This window comes from Lissotriton vulgaris, chromosome 5 (genome assembly GCF_964263255.1).
Source record: "Lissotriton vulgaris chromosome 5, aLisVul1.2, whole genome shotgun sequence".
In the NCBI taxonomy this organism is placed as follows: domain Eukaryota; kingdom Metazoa; phylum Chordata; class Amphibia; order Caudata; family Salamandridae; genus Lissotriton; species Lissotriton vulgaris.
This window is the reverse complement of record NC_141693.1, coordinates 1,123,689,727-1,123,707,905: the sequence shown is the minus strand read 5'-3', so window position 1 is coordinate 1,123,707,905 and position 18,179 is coordinate 1,123,689,727. Positions and strand designations below refer to the sequence as shown.

The window sequence follows — 18,179 nt, the reverse complement described above, 5'->3', positions numbered from 1 at the left end:
CAACATCTTGATCGACCGTGTCGCAGCCATGGGGGTGAAACACAAAGCCAAGGCCCTGATTGCATCCTTTCTACATAACCGGTCTCAAACTGTTAAACTGGGTTCCTTTTATTCATCTCCTCTTTCCCTTCCCTGCGGTGTTCCACAGGGCTCCTCGCTAAGTCCGACTCTTTTCAACATCTATGTATCGGACTTAGCTAGGGTGATAAAGGAATATGATATCAGCCTTACCACCTATGCTGATGATACTCAGTTCGTTTTATAAAGACAAGGGGAACCCAACGGATAGCTAAGAACCATGGGTATAACTTTGTTATGGAAAACAATGGAACCTAGCTTATTCAACATATACAAAATGTAGTATAGAAACTCAATGGAAGCTATACAAATCAGGTTGTCCTGACCCAGCCGGGGCAGGAGTTTATTACCAACAAACAATGTCAAATATACAATACAATTTTTAAGACACAAGCCTGTGCCGTACTGACAAAGAGGGGAGAAATAGATATAGGGTGAGAAAGAGGGTGATTATCAGGCAAGGAAAGAGAGCAAAGACAGGGCACTGCAGAAAATGCAAAGATTACTGGCAGTGTCGCCTGGAGTGGAATGTACACAAATTTCTTTAGAAAATATTATGAGTGTCAACCCACTCTTGGGTGTCGACGTTTCGATCCCTAAAAGCTCTATTGAATGCATGGGATCATCATCAGGACTTATCTAAGTAGCAAAACATGCCTGAATGCGCAAAGCCTGTTCGAGAGAAAGAACAAAAGGAAACAGAGTTTCTTTAAAGATCCGTTAGCCAACAAGGAATACATAGAAAGCTAGCTGCCCACGTTGTAAATACATTCGAAATCGCGGTGCGTGACCCAGTGTTTTGTGCCAAGTAACTAGATTAAAACATATAAAAGCTTCACAATGCATATTAACATAGCATCCGAAATCGCAGTGGCATGCGTGAGGTTCACTCAACTCTGGGGCTCTGTGGTGAGTGTGAGCCTAGTCACAATGCATATTAACATAGCATCCGGAATCGCAGTGGCATGCGTGAGGTACACTCAACTCTGGGGCTCTGTGGTGAGTGTGAGCCTAGTCCAAGTCTATTGATAATGCCAAGTTAAATTGCTTTAGTCTCTAGTCTACCAAAACCCGGGAAGGAGATGAGGTCAAAAGGGTAGTGAGTCTATGGCTACTTTATAAAAAGAGTCTCTTGGGCTTTTGGGCGGAAAATAATATTAGCCTGTTGTGAATGTAAATTATTCAACCCTATGGGGCATATACCGCGTTATTTTCAGCGCCCGTTATCCACATTGCTGAAGCCCAGGGCGAGGCAAGCCACAAACCGTGTCTTCGTGAGTACTCTTTTTATGTTTTAGATAAGATCACGTTTTGACCACCGCCTCGCATTGTAAAGTAAGCCGAGTCTCCGTTTCATTTCCTTAGAACGAAAACGGAATACTGACGCAAAAGTATAGTACCACTGATGCCTCTATACTGCAGATCCCGACGCCAGCACGCAATCTAAAAGGTAACCGTGTCTCACCCCCACACGGGACATGCATGCCGGCTTTTCCAACCTCCCGTTTTTAACCCCTGACTGATTCCTTGGTTACAGTGTGGCCACCTACAGACGGACGTTGAAGCTTTTCAACATAATCATTGAACTCCACTGAATCTTACGTGGATGCTCAACCACATGGTACGTTAAAAAACGCGGTATATGCCCCATAGGGTGAATAATTTACATTCACAACAGGCTAATATTATTTTCCGCCCAAAAGCCCAAGAGACTCTTTTTATAAAGTAGCCATAGACTCACTACCCTTTTGACCTCATCTCCTTCCCGGGTTTTGGTAGACTAGAGACTAAAGCAATTTAACTTGGCATTATCAATAGACTTGGACTAGGCTCACACTCACCACAGAGCCCCAGAGTTGAGTGTACCTCACGCATGCCACTGCGATTCCGGATGCTATGTTAATATGCATTGTGACTAGGCTCACACTCACCACAGAGCCCCAGAGTTGAGTGAACCTCACGCATGCCACTGCGATTTCGGATGCTATGTTAATATGCATTGTGAAGCTTTTATATGTTTTAATCTAGTTACTTGGCACAAAACACTGGGTCACGCACCGCGATTTCGAATGTATTTACAACGTGGGCAGCTAGCTTTCTATGTATTCCTTGTTGGCTAACGGATCTTTAAAGAAACTCTGTTTCCTTTTGTTCTTTCTCTCGAACAGGCTTTGCGCATTCAGGCATGTTTTGCTACTTAGATAAGTCCTGATGATGATCCCATGCATTCAATAGAGCTTTTAGGGATCGAAACGTCGACACCCAAGAGTGGGTTGACACTCATAATATTTTCTAAAGAAATTTGTGTACATTCCACTCCAGGCGACACTGCCAGTAATCTTTGCATTTTCTGCAGTGCCCTGTCTTTGCTCTCTTTCCTTGCCTGATAATCACCCTCTTTCTCACCCTATATCTATTTCTCCCCTCTTTGTCAGTACGGCACAGGCTTGTGTCTTAAAAATTGTGGGGCATATTACCAACAACTAGCGATAATTTTTGTCTCCAACTTGTTTAGAGACAAAAATTATCGCCGCACATCGGCGATTTTTATCGCAGATAAACCTTGCTATTATCAAGGTTTATCGCAAATGCGATAAAAAACGGCCGCAATGCATGAATATCGCTGAAAAGTCAGCGATATTCATGCATTATCGAGCAAATGCTCTTAGCCATGTTATCCACCTCCCATTGGATAACATGGCTAAGAACTGCTCAGGGCAGGTGTTAGCTTTTGGAGATATTCCCGCTTAGCGCGAATATCTCCAAAAGTTGGTAATAGGAGATAGCGATGTTAGCGACTGTTTTCAGTCTCTAACATCTTGGCACGCCCACTTTGCATCTCATTAGTGATAAATATCACTGACATGCAAAGTGGGGCCCAAGATGGTCGCTATCTCCTACTAGCTGTCGCTAACTGGTGTTAGCGGCAGCTAGGTAATAGGGAGATAATTTTATCTCCGCTTTCTTGGCTTTTAAAGCCAAAAAAGCGGAGATAAACCCCCTTGATAATATGCCCCTGTATTGTATATTTGACATTGTTTGTTGGTAATAAACTCCTGCCCCGGCTGGGTCAGGACAACCTGATTTGTATAGCTTCCATTGAGTTTCTATACTACATTTTGTATATGTTGAATAAGCTAGGTTCCATTGTTTTCCATAACGATGATACTCAGTTAGTCCTTTCAATACACCGGGATGGAGACAGGGTGGCCGCCAATTTCCGGGAAGCAATGTTGTCCATCAGCTCCTGGATGGCGGCCAACTGTCTCAAACTGAATTCCAACAAGACCGAGATTATGCTGTTTGGCAAGTTAGAGCCTGCTGGTCCCCTCAGTGGTGGCCAAGTGAACTAGGCCCCCTGCCCATACCTGTCAAAAAGGTAAGAAACCTTGGAGTCATCTTCGATGATCGGCTTCTCTTCAACCACCATGTAAATAATGTTGTCTCCTCATCTTTTTTCACCTTGAGGAAAATCCAAAAAATTCTACCTTACATACCCATTTCGGCAGCAAAAACCCTTATCACCTCCCTTGTATTTTCACGAACAGATTATTGTAACACCCTCCTTCTTAATGCTTAGGCCAAAGTGCTCAATAAGCTTCAGTTGGTGCAGAACGCTGCGGCCCGGGTACTGCTCAACATTCCAAAACATCACTCCGTTTCCCCTTTCATTCATAATCTCCACTGGCTTCCAGTAAGAAGTTGTACAAAGTTCAAGGCACTATGCATAGCATATAAAGCCATTAACAATACTGGACCTCAGTTCCTCAAATCAGCATTTAAACCTCCAGAGGCACTAAGAACTCTCCGTTCATCTTCAGCCCATCTTCTGAACGTCCCACCCACAAAAAAGGTCAACTGGGGTGACAGACGCTTTATAGTGGCTACCGCCAGACTGTGGAACTCACTCCCTCTGTGTATAAAGACCTGCCCCACACTATTCAGTTTTAGGAAACAACTTGCTGATGTCACTCGCGTATGTGCCCAAAGCAATATGGCGGCACCTGGAACATGATGACGCCAGGGCAGCTCTTCCCTTCAGGAAACAGCAAAGTTGGGGATCATCCGTAGTTTTCAATGCACCGAAGAGGAGATGAGGGAGACACAATCAGAGCAAGCGGCAAGCTAGAGGAGCGATCCGGTGCAACGCATCAAAACATAGGAGTTGCAAGGGCAGTGAAATTGAAGAAAATGCTTCGGTGAGTGTCAGCTTGGCGTGGGGACCAAATAGTCGCCAAGTTGTTGAAAGAAGAATTATCCACAGGAAGCAGGTATGGTTTAAACAGGTTTATTCTCTTATATAGGCAGACACTCATGACCGAGGCTCCCGATGCCTGTATGGACCTCTGGAAACTGAATTAACGTTTCCAGAGCTCCTGCACACATCGTTCCAGCATCGATCGTAGAACAACAATTGAAACATGCAGGGAGTTCGTGGCAGAAATCATCCATGCGCAAGTGAAATAACGGTCATATTTTGTTGTGTTATGTGGAACTTAGAACTCACCACGTCAGGTTTTGGAGCCATATCTTGTCTTGGGGAGAAGCACTTGCTGTGGGTTCTCTACAGTGGAATCTTCATAGAGATGGGCCTTGGGGACTGTCCCACCATCTGTATACTCTCATGCAGCTAGTGTAACGTGTTGTTTATGTGCCAAAAACCTCCTACTTGAATGGAGTGAGAAAAAATCTAGTTCAGCTTAAGGGTGTAAAGAAGAGAAATGTGCTTGCAAATCTTAACGCGGCCAATATGCTGATTCTGTTCTTCGGTAAAGCGGTCTTTAGGTAGGAAGATCACTGCTGTGATATCACAGACTGCAGCAGCACACACCTTTGTACGTGCAAAGAGCATGAATAGTAATTCGAGAAATGTAACCAAGGAGCTGGAAATACAACTAACACCTCAATGTGCTTCACATCCAGATTAACTTTATCACATATGAGCCAACAAATTCAACATTATTATATAGGGCCCTCCCTTTGTATCTGCATACTTTGATAAGATTACAAACATACATTTGCTATATGTTTAAATGCATTACAATGGGACTTTGGGCAAGCACAGATTTCCTGTTTAATGTGTCTGAGAAAAAAAGTCCTGGCTTCCTACACTTCAACAGACTGAAGTAGGAGGGGTGGTCCCAACAAAGAAGTGAAATTCACATACTTTCATGCTGAGGTCGCCTCTTCATGTTATTTGACATGTATGATATGTAACAATAAATAATTTAAACAATGGCAGCTCACATGTGCTCTTGTAGTGCAGTGTGGGTTTGGACAGGAAAGCCAGTGCCAATGATCACTGGTGCGTGAGAATGTGTGATGGTCTATTGTATTGTAATTACAACATTTATATAGTGCTTACTACCCCTCTGTGAGGCGTTTGCACACAATCTCGCGATTCCTTGTAGCGTGTGTGCTTGGAAGTGTGTTGCCTTTGTTTTGTTCCTTTTCAAGTCATGCATGATGACCACCAAGGTGCGGTTATCATGTTATGGCACTTGAGAGAGTGATGGATGAAGAATTGTGAAAGACAGGCACAGAGTGTAGGTAAACTGTCAGCTTTAAGCAGCTCTATAGGCCGCCTTATGGTATTTTCTATGTTCATATTGCCTTTAGTTGGTTACTGCACAGGGTTGTCCATTCTGAGAAATTTGTTAACATTTGAAGGTCTTCCTTTGGCTAAGTTTCTTACTATTAATACTTCCTTGAATGCACCTCAACCTTGTCCATTGCACCAATGGAAGGCTGGATTTACTCAAGCCAAAACTCTCTCGGCCATGAATTGAGTAATGCCATTGACAATTGGCACAACTGGGGTGAGCCTGGAGCATCCAGAGCAGAGATGCCAGCATTGGACAGTAAGGCCCTCCTCATATGTAGAGCATAAATACCAATACAGTATTCTTACATGTGAAATTACTGATACTGTAAGTATAGATCAGTTTAAGATGTGGGAGTACTGCTGGATTTGAGCATTCCCTAGAAGATGCCCAAGAAATTTGGAATACTGTTGGAACCATAGACACAGTCACAAATTACTTGTAATTTCAAAATTGTCAGCCAATTTCCAACTGTACATTGGTAACTGGTGAAATGACCAGGGGGTGGAGCGGATTACTGGGAATGCAGCATTCTTGTAGATATGGATGAAAGCGCAGTTTTCAGATGAACCATGCAATTCACCAGCTTTTAGCTGGTAAAATGTCTGGGAGGAATAATTGGTAATGTAGGAACTAGAACCTCAGAGATGTGCTGTTTGGCATGACTACTAATACCAATGGCAAAGCCTTGGGCACATAACTATGTGGACCCTATTCTCTTCTGACAAAGTTAATTTTAGTTCACAACACCTTTGAAGAGTTGGCATATCTTGTGGGTGAAGGCCTTAATTTGGGTTCCAGCATCCTTTAGTGGCCAGTGAAGTTTCAGTGGCTTCTGGCAAAATCGTAAACCACACTGCTGTAGCAACTATAACCCAGATCTTGTACTGCTATGGTGCTGCTGCTGAAAACGAATCCACTACCACTCCCTTGGGTGTAAGCCATAGAAGATGCGGAAAGGTTAATTCCACAGAAATTGTCTGGGTCAAGCATGCTCATCGCCCAGTAGTAATTTTCAAGGGTAATCCCCGATTTTAACAGAAATTAAAATCTTCATATTTTATATTCAATCTGTATTCTCAGGCAACTGTGGGTTTTCTTTCAGTATTGTTAATTCTGCTACTGTCGTACTTGATGAGATTGTAGAATACGGAACACCTGCTTCAAACTTGCTTTTACAACCCTAGATTTCAATTTAGGCTTTAATTGCGAAAGACACCCCAGAGTTAGGACTTCGGTCTAATGTTATATTTAAAAGTTTCAGTGCTAAAGATAAGTTATGGGTACATTTACATATGCAGAGTCAATCAACTGTCATTCATTTTTATGTAAATCTTGCAAAGCAAATTGTTGTGCCTTATGTTCTTTATTAAGCGCTGCTTATTCCAAATTCCTGGCACGGTGCTTCTACTGGAGTAGATTCATTCAAAGTGCATATACCTTTCAGAATGTTGAATCCAGTTTTGTTGAAAAAATTAAGGGATGACATTTTTACATATTCAATCAAGTATAAAAGTGTTGGGTGTATGTTTGCATTATATACTGTAGTTAGTGCAGAAAAAGCCTTACACCCAAGAATCGTTAGAGCGATTGCACACGCTCTGCTGGTGCCACTACTGCACACTCAACTGGGCAAAATGTGGAAGGTTGGCCACATTGTGGTACAATGCCATACCACGTTAAACATTGCGTGGCACCTTTTCTAGTTAATTTCCATTTAAATGCAACAATTATACTGCCTTTCATTAGAAAAATAATTTTACTTTTCTATTTTTCAAAGTGTTTTTGGATTATAATTAGGTTATCTGATTTTAGGTTTAAACCTATAATAACTGATAAAACCCCACTGAAAGGAATCACCAGTATAAACATATAAACTCTGACAAAACACCTTTGCAGCCACAAACTAAGTGCCATTCAAAGAAAGGAAAAGAGTGAAAGAGAAAATTGTAACAGTGCAAGGTAGCCCCAAGAAAGGCTGGGCTACCATTACTCTGCTTGAGTTTTGTTGTCTAGGTATGTCACTAAAACTTTGTCTCTTCTTCCTTATACTTTTTTCAGTTTTGTGGTCTTTGGTATAAAGATGGAGTTTAGGTCTTATTTAGTTATTTTATAAACTGTAGAGAATCGGCAAATATCAAGATCATATTTGATATTTTGGCTACATTTGATTTCACTGATAGGTAAAATGCCTGTTTCATAAGAATCTTTCCTAATATGTATCATCACATTTACCCATAGACAGATAATGGGTGAAATCCTTTGATACATCAGCCCCCTTTTCTATTGAGTCAGTATTGATTGTAAGTGAATTGCCAAACACCCTTGGCTTTAATCATTCAATGCTAGATGTAGCGACAGGTATATGTGAAACGAATGTTGTCACCAAGCATCTGAGAGAGTGGTGGAAACATGACACCAGATGTTTGGTAAACATGGAACGCAGTGTCACATGGAATGCTGCTGAAAAAAGTTCCTACCAAGTTCAATAAAGAATGGAGTGATATTGTTTGTATTTGCAGTAATTCAGCTACATATATGAAAAATTTGTATGATGGCCTGTCAACATCGATACTTGAGCTGACCTGCTTCCCTGAAAGATATCTTTGTCACTTGCTAGATGGTATGCTGAAGACATCTTTGCAATCTTCAGAGATAATGAAGAATGCTATTAACTTTGCAGTCCATTCTGGTAAAGTAAAAATGTATTTGGACCTCATATATCCTGTGCACACACTATCTATACACATGCACTGTCAGTGCAGAAGGCAAGCAACAATTACAAATAAATTAAAATTTCATGAACACCAGAAAAACACTGGTTTTGCAGTTTTTAATGGCTCAAAAGTGTGTAACCACTGATAACCACTGTTTTGTAAGATATTGAAAAAAACTGGAAAAAACCTCACCAGAATTTATCAAAAATAGAAACTGAAAACAGGAAAGCCTAATTATAATCATAATGCATCAAGACTACTTTGTAAACTTGTCAGGGTTAAATCCAAAATAATCACATAATCTGCATACATCAATGTATTTGAAGACTAAGAGCCAATGTTATTAGACATTTTCTGATACCTTTTATAATTTAGGCACAACTACGCTTTTCCTTTCATGTTCTTTTCCACTTATTCAAGATGGTGTATTTCACCGATAACACTACTAACATGATTGATTCATGTAATACATAAGGTCAAACATTTATGGTGCTTCAGCTAGCTCTTTTCTGTATCAAAATATGTAACATAATTCTAATAATGAAATGCACGACAACTGAACCAACCCAAAGCTGTTAACCTGCTTCATTGCTTCAGTTTAGCCAAGGCCAGCGATAGAAGTGAGTGGGGCACTAAACCATAATATTCAAAATAAGCACATATTCTATATTTTTTTTTTTAGCCGTGCATTAGTAACAGCCAATGTAAAAAAAATTGTGGTCAGTGAGTCACCTCAGACCACCAGGGTGAACATCTTAGGGTGAAATCTGTTCTCCACATACATGTGCAATGGATCGATCCCAAAAAACCACGCAGGGCCCCTCAAATCCCTAAAAGCAAGAAATCCGACTGCACCCATCACTTTACTAGGTAAAAAGTTACCCAACGCGTCAGTGTGAATAACACCCCTTTTTAAGCTTTCACAACTGTTTGCGTCATTCCTTTGGCAGGCCTTCCCACGCTCTTCAGATCACACACAGGACGCTCCTCATTGGGTTAAATATTCTACAACTTGGTTACATTTACAACGCACTCGACTAGTTCAAGATAATCTTACCTCATATGATAAGACTCAGTATCATCCACTCTGGGTTTGTATCGGCCACACTTGACTAGCAAACCTGTGCATTTTGCAACAGTCTAATATTTCTCGGATCTAAATCATGATAGCAGCTACTACTGCCTACTCTGAAGGACTGCTCTTTGCAATGAGGGATGTTTTTTTAATGCATTCATGCCACCTTCACCCATAACACATCGTAGTAAGAGGACCCCCATCATAAGGCTGACCCTAGTTTGAAAATGTGCCCGTGCCAGCCTCACAACCTGTCTCTCCATGCAACATGGCTCAGCGCTTTCTTTCACCTCCCTGACTAGGCTGAGCCTCACCAGAAGGCACAGTGTGGTATGAAAAGATGGAAAAGCAAGAAGCGTTGATTTATTCATTTAAGACAGAGGCTGCAGGATTCATTTAGACAAGAAATGAACATAGCAACAGTATGCTTAGGCCAAGAACAGTTTGGGTGAATAACAGCAACAAAAATACTGGGAAGGCATCACATATATTTATGTTATGGATATATATGTATATATCTATATTGGGCCATGGGTAAATAGATGGGTGATGGACTGGAAGGAGGTGGTGGCCCAGGAGCTGTCAGAAGTGCCCTCTAGTTTGAGAAGTTGTATTTTTAGAGCAGCTATGAAGGCAGGAAGTGAGAAAACTAAACACAAGCCCTGGGAAGTGAGTACTACTGATGAGGTCCAACCAGGATACATCACTAGAACCTGTCATGTGCGTCTCACAATAATTTCAGCCAGTTGGGGGACAGTCCGTCCATAGTTTTGGAGCAATGATAAGTAGTTTATATAGAGATCTATTTCTGGCTGTTAGCCATCCCGCCTGCTGACAGTAGTGTGAAGTAGGGGGTATGTGTAGGAAGGTTATGGAGACTCCTTGTAGCTGGTTCTAAAACTCTGTCCGATGGGTGAAACAAGTGCAGCAGGAGACCCACTAGCAAACTGTCAGATCAGTCTAGTTTGTTGAGGTTTAGATTTGGCAGCATGAAAAGGAATGTCAGGATGGATGTTCCAGATGGAAGAAGGGTAGACGGGGAACATCACTTACAACGCATTTTTTACAACGCACTACCATTACATCGCAACCATTACAACGCATCCCATTACAACGCATTGCGCTGGGGGGCGCTCTAGGATAGGGAATATATTTAATTTACTATCCAACACCTTCCATGCTATCCACGGGGACTGGAGTTTGAATAGTAAATTAAATAATTCACTATCCAGCCCCTAAAAGCATTATGCGTTGTAATGGACTGTGTGGTAAAAACCGCGTTGTAAAGGCATGCGATGTAAAAGCATGCGTTGTAGTGACACCAATCCAAGGGTAGACATAGTCAGAAGTTAGAAGTGATTAGAGGACATGTGCCGGATGTCCTCTAATCACTTCTAATAATTCATGTGTGACCGTTGAAGGTCTTTAGTGTAATAATCTTGCAATGGATGCCTTAATTATTTAGGCTTTTGTGTTAGATCTGTTCTGATCCTTATGTCAATATCGTCCATGATTGTTTTTATTTTGACTATGTCTACCCTTCTTTGACTTTACACTGCCCTGAGCACACCCCCTTCCTTCACTTTCCTCTCCCTCCCCCCATCTGGGGCTTTTCAAAAAGTATTGAGAATGTACTGATAAAATGGTTGATACCTGGTATTGTAAAATAAATGACAATACCTCTCTCAATTGTTCTGATTGATGTTTATATACTTGAGAAAGTGTAAACAAGTGTTATTGTTCGTGTGTGTTGCACATAACACGTTTCCCTTGCGGGGACCCCCCTCTTACATATACCATATAGCGCCCAGGTCCCCGCGACTGCATGGGTTCAACCCCCCTTGTGTAACGACTTTTATTAGGTCGACTTGATACTTTTCTCAGTTCCCTGGAGACATTTTTTTCAAGGTGTCAGCTTTGGTAACTTTTTTTTTTCACTCCAAAAGTCACCAGACTTTAATTAATGGTTAATTCCTCAGACACCAGTCCAGGAGGTCAACTTACTGGAGGTCTCTTCATGACTCCAACTCAAGTCCAGAACACAATGTGGAGTTCCAGATAGTTCCTGGGATTTCTGTACAACACCACTAGTTTCCTCTGTCAATAAATCCTTCTGTACTCTCCAGACACAGGACAACATTTTCACAGGAATAGAAAGGTCTAGTTGGTCAGCTGGTTTCCTTCCAATCCCGCCACAGCTGAATTTGCCCCAGCACCTTCTTTACTCACTAGGTACATTTGCGATGTTTCAGAGGTCGAGCAGGCTTCTCTGGCAGGACAGGACCTCCATGCCATTGAGGGTAAGCAATAGTCTAGCATTACTAGAACAAGGAATAGATCCCCAGTCTCTATTGTCAGGACAGAGCCAGTGGCAAATCTTTAAATAGACCTCTCCTTGCTGAGAGTGGGTCAGAAAGGGCAATGTATATTGTAAAACCAGCCACCGACCGATGGTGACCACTAAGCGATTCAAACAAAAACATTCAGGCATCCCACATGCATTTTGTGCAGTAGGTCCTGACCTAATTGCTGATGTAGGGCAATGGTTTCTGGCAAAAGTATCCCATAGTATATTTCACCTATGAAAGTGTCATGGCAGACTTTTCTTTTCCATGTGCTCACCTCTCTTCTTTCCAATGGCGGCTGGTAGGGAACATTGGTGGGGGAAGATGGGGGGATTAGAGAAAATAAAAAGAAAAGAAAACGTACCTGGTGGTTGCCGTCGACAGCCGCTGCCTCTCCTCCAGCAGGAACAAGGAAGCACACAGCCTCCCAGAATCCCCTGACTAATCATAATGCTGCCTTGCAGCAGTGTTGTGATTGGTCTGAGCACAGTGGTTCGACACTCAGTAAGGGACTGGGAGACCAGGCATGTTCTCTACCCAGGCTGCTGTGGAGAACATACAAAGTGCACGAGACGGTTTGGGCGGCCGGAGACGGCCAGTCAAACGGTTATGCGCACTTGAGGTGCAGCCACCACTCCTCCCCCGGCCTCGACGTCAGGCGAGCCTGGCCCCGCCCTAACAACCTGGATGCAGTACAACTGCATCACTAAAAATAAAATGATAATAACATTCTGTTATTATCATTTTCTTTTTCCTGTGCGCTTCTTTAACACATTGGCACAACGCTCCAGGGCCTTATCGGAGGAGCCGCCCCTGCAGTCCTTTCCTAAAATTTACTCCTAGCCAGACCACTTACTACTACCACAGATTGCGTTAACTATCACCCTCAAGACCCCCTCCTTCATCTGCAGTAAACTCCGTATGTTTTTTGTTGCTACAATTAAATGGGGATCCCTCAGCCTAAAAGAGACACTAGTATATATTCTATTCATTAGCAGATGTAACTTAGAAGCCCTGGGGCACATGTTCCCTTCCTCTCCTGTATCTATTGCACGCACCGCCTTGACGTTCAGATTGTGGCTTTCTCAGACATAGTTAATATTTGGTGTGGCTGACAGTAGGCCTATTATAAAGCACTGTAATTGAGTTCAGACAAACTATATTTAATATTCAAACATTTGATAAAGCTTTATAGGTAACCAAATACAACCATTTAGTGGATTCCTTATAAAGGATTGCTTATAGGCTGTCCAAGTGGTTGTAATTGCATTTTTACTGTGGGCAACACATGATTTCAATCAAAATGTTACATTTAAAGCAAGCCTTAAAATCTGGGGGCACAATACAGGAACTATTAAAGCATATGGTACATTTTTGAGTGCAAGGAGGAAAAGCTGTCTGCACTCTAGTATCCTATATCCAGGCTTCTTCAACTGTGAAAAATCGTTTACACATATACAGGTGACTTACAAAAGTGTCCAATGCAAACATTTTGATTAAAAATGGTTGTGCTGTTCAAGCAGAGCAAATTTAACTGAGGCCTATAAAGCAGGCTCAAGCTACTCCAGGTCTTCAAATATGAGGTTCTGGAGCAACAACTGGGGGTGCACGTCAAAATCACTACTATTACTGTTGCTCCATCCACTGCTACTGTTGGCAGTACCACAACTGCTACAACTACTTATTCTTCGTAGGGTGTTAGCACTATTGTAATAATGGTACTGCTACTGCTGGCATAACCGAAATGCTGTTACGAAGGGTTCTAACTATAACTACAACTGCTAGTACAATGGAAACTGCTGCTGTGAAAGGTTATAATTCCACTAATATACTTATAGTAATAGTCAAGTAGATATTCTACTGCTATTATTGCTAAAAGAAGCTGATTGGCTACTTCGGCAAACCGGCTTATTTGCAAAAACCTCCTTCATCGTCTAAAAGCCAGTAACAACCCAACACCTCATCCTACCTGTCTTAAAATCTTAGCACCTGAGGTGGCAAACAGAATACTCGATGTTGTGGGCAAACTGGAAACTAAAAAGCAAGTCCTGGAAACAAAACTAAGGTAGTTACTTCAGGGCTTAGGAAAAACATCCCACTAGAAAGAAACTTTTCCCACATTGTAGATTATTCTGAATTATATATGCAAGAGCCTTACAAACATCTTTAAGGAATCATGCAAACCTTTAAATGCGCATCTCTAAAATGATGACCCATGACTCATAACCAGTTGTTACCGACAGAAGACAGAAACATCAGCATCTTTGAATTTCCAAGCAATTTATGAAATTGGTAATCCTGACCAGATGCACTATTAACATGTGATGTGTGAAGATGATTCTCCTGGATTACAAGGGCATCACTTTATTTTTCCCATGCAACAAATATGTGCGCCTTTTTCAAGACATGAACCTGCAGCTCCCACGTAAGTGTACTATTCACAGCTTATCTAAACGAGTTCTCAGATCCAGCATCGACAAAGGCAATAGGTCTGCCTTTAAATAGCTAATACATGCAAAGGGTGTTTATTCAGCCCTGAGTTGGCATATGATAGCTCATTGAAATCTGAACAACTTCGGTGGATATCATAGTTGTAATGTTAGTGGCGGAATGGTGGAAGTGATGGTGGCAAAAGTGGTAGTGCTGGTGGTAATGGTGGCAGTGACTCTAATGTTCTTTTGATGATAATTGTGGTGGTGGTAGTCATTGTGGTAATGATGGTAATAGTTGTGGTGGTAGTGGTGGTAATAATCTTTTTTGTAATGCTAGTGGCGATGGAGGTGTTTGGTGTAATGATTCACATTGGTAATGATGGTTGTGGGAAAAGTTATCAACGTGGTGATGGTAGTGGTGATGGTAGTGGTTATGGTGATGGCAGTCATGGTGTTAGTTGCAATGATGGTAGTTGAAATAGCGGTACTACTGATTTTCTGTAATAGTTATAGTGTTGGAGGTGGTTGGTGTAATGTTGGTGGTAATGGTGGTTGTGGTAAGGGTGATGGTGGTGATAGTTGTAATGTGATAGTTGTAATGATCTAAAAAGAGACAGTGTGAAAGCAAAGATACAGTTGGGTAGGTACCTAAATATCAGGCTTGTGCTTGAGTGCTGTCAAAGGCTTTAAAAACTAAGGGCCATATTTGTCATTATTAGACATAGCGATTACCTAATTGCGATTTGCAGAGAATCGCAATTAGGTAATTGCTATTTGAGTGTATGAAACTCCATGAGTTTCATTTATCGTTTCTTAATGAGTTGCAAATCAACCTACCTCATTCATATTCATGAGGTAGGTCGCAATTTGCAACCCATTAGGAGTCGCAAAAGTCACAGCCATGGTGGCCTGCTGGTGTCAGCAGACCACCATGTCTATGATTGCTTTTAAAGAAAGCAGTCTTTTTTTAAAAAAGTAGCCTGTTTTCCTTAAAGGAATACAGGACGCATTTTAAAAAAAGAAAAATGAATTTAATTTTTTAAGAGTAGGCAGTGGTCCATGGGACCACTGCCTTCTCTAAAAAAAAGTTTTCGCTACCATTCACAAAGAGGAACGGGTCCCCAAGGGACCCCTTCCTTTTTGCGAATGGATTACCACCTACTTGAAGTAGGTGGTAAAATGCGAAAGCTTTGCGACCGCATTTCAGTCACAAAACATTTCCACATACCACTGCGATTCAGTATTAGGAAGGGACCCTCCGTACACGTCCCTTTCTAATACCAAATATGTATGTATTCGCAATTCAAAATTGCGATTTGGTAGTGTTTGTGAATTGCAAATCAGAATTCATACATACCAAAATGAATTTTTGCAGTCGCAAACGGCCCAGTCGTGTCGTTTGTGACTGCAAAAATGCATGACACATGACATAGGCAGTAAAATAGAAAAAGAGATTGAGTTCTCTATTCCATACATGTATGAGATAAAGAATTGCAAGTCTGATGATTGAGTGTTATTTTCAGAAGCAAACTAATCACTCAAGCATTGCAATGCAAACCGTCCATAGATGGTGAAATGATACACGAAACAGCAAATAGCATGTGGTCAGAAATTAACACTCCTTTCAGTGGAGCCAAAGTCCACTCTATGTATATGTTAAAGAATTGATAGCAATACGTATTGCGGAATGCTGTGATTTCAAGCCAGACCTAAAAACGCGACTCTGTGGTCCTAGTGCATTACAGCTGATAACACTGTTCATTTACCGATAAGCAGTGTAAAGGGCACCAGATGCTTGAGCAACATTAGTGTTTACTTCAGGTCATTCAGGCGTGAAAGCATTTTATAACCCGTTTCCAATCAGCAAATCAGCTCTTAGGTCCAGTTCACAGTCTTAGTAATGTCCTAGCAATAAACTCTCACCATTATCAAGGGAGTGTGTAAGATTGTAGGTACAGTGTTTGAGCATTGCAAAAGCAAAAAAAGACCATGAAGTATAAAACAAGAGCTAAAGTGGTTTTCACAACTTTCTGATTCTCTACAGGAGAAAAGTGCAGTCACTCACAATGAAGTTAGACAGTGGCTGAAGACCCTTTGCCCCATGCTGTAGATGGTGGGGTGGAAGAAAAATGTGATTGACACAACAACAAACCAATGGATAAACGGGCAGACTGAAAGCCCCTCTAAATAAGGATGTTAAATATAAGCTTATAAATAAATACGCTTATAAATATATAATTGTAGTAAATCAGAAATAATGATTAATGCCATATCTCGAAATACATATATTCATACCTTGAGGGGCTTTGAGTCATCCCTTACATGTTGCTTATGCACGCGACAGCATACAGCATGGGCAGCCCACTTCAGCCACTGGAACTCTTGCACTGTGAGCGTCAGCACTATTTTCTGATCACTTGTGCACATCTGTTTTGTCCGTATATCGTCTACCTGACTGTCTGCCATTCAGACTGTCTTTCCGTGTCGTCTGCCTGACCCCATCTCTGTTGGCTTACGTTTCTACATGTCTTCATGCACATCTGCTTGTCTTACTCCCTTGTCTGTCTGTCTCTCTGCAGTCATTTGCCTTTGTTTTTCTCTACATCGCTACCTCCTTGCATGTATGCTTAAATGTCTGCATATGTTTCTGCCTAACCATATGCATAACTAGCTATCCATGCTTGTCTCAGTCACCCTCTTTCTCTCATTGCCTCTCCTCGCTCTCTCTGCCTCGCCCTCTCATTTCTCTCGCCACTTTTTACCGCCGGCATCCCTCACTCTTGCACACCTCCTCTCTCCGGGGCTCCACCGAAGCATTCTTCCTTTTTGCTTCCTTGTCTTGCTTTACTCTTCTATTTCAGATTTTACTGCACGCTGTCTTTCTTCCACTCTCACATTCCGCCTTTATTTCGCATTTCCGTACATTATTTGTGAACAGTTTCATGACTTTTTATATCAGAAAAGACTCTTGGCATCTCAAGATGTCAAACGCCTGCGTCAATAGTAGATGCGCGCGCCGCCCTCGCGGGCTCCCCCTGTCCTCTTACCTTCCTATCCCGGTGACGGCGCCTGTCAGTACTTGCAGTTTATGTCACCGGCCCCGCTCAGTGGCTTGGAGAGGCCGCTTATTGTCCTTCTTTCACGACAGCTCCTGCTGAGGGACTGCGCCCGCGGGGACCTGCTGAGCTGCTTTAATAAAAGGTGCACATTGCACCTGTGTGATCTTTGAGCTCTGGCTGCAATAGGTTCAAAGGTAGGCATGGCTTGATCAAATAAGAGTGCCAATGGAGTCTGTGTGAATTGTCAGGGCTTAGACACAAGGATCTTGTGTAATAACTCTCTGGAGGAAGCGTGCATCAGGCGGGCAGGAAAGCAGAACGTAGTGTTACAGTGAACAACGTCCGTACAGGTGCTGATGCAAAACACCGGCTTTATTCTTCAGTTCCAGGTTACAGGAATCACGTAAGAAGGATTTAGGTGACATACCCCTCTAGGAGTTCCCTTGACAGGGCACTCACAGCACAACCATTCCATGCATTCCAAACCTAGAGATGGTGCACACTAACACAGGGCACACGCACTTAACAAGAGGTGAAGTGTAAGTTGGTTTTAAAAAAGGTACCGCTCTGATGAGGGCATAGGGGGCACCTCCCCCACACTGGACAATTTGGTGCAGTGCAGCTGCCCTGGTGTGAGGTTTGAAGATCACCTCCTTGCATGTGATGTCTTCTGAGGCTGCTGCACCTTTTAGGTCAATGGTGCTGGAAACTTCAAGATACATCCAGGAACTGAGCCTGAAAACGCGTGATTCCTTTGAGTGCAGCAGGGTTTAGAGCAACAGGCTCATTGGTTGCAGACAAAATAAAATTAATTCATTGGCTCAAGTGTAAAAGGAACTTTGCTAGTTAATTGATTTAAGTGCATGTGAC

General features: G+C 42.1%; 1 protein-coding gene across 1 annotated transcript in view; it reads right to left on the bottom strand.

The window, feature by feature from the left end:
- The window catches only part of ACSL5 (acyl-CoA synthetase long chain family member 5), a 242,869-nt gene extending 225,401 nt beyond the window's left edge, over positions 1–17,468 (bottom strand). The window contains exon 1 of the mRNA XM_086922789.1: positions 17,298–17,468. The gene's annotated coding sequence lies outside the window, so the exon portion shown is untranslated. The remainder of the gene's footprint in view (positions 1–17,297) is intronic.
- Positions 17,469–18,179: the final 711 nt, after the last annotated feature.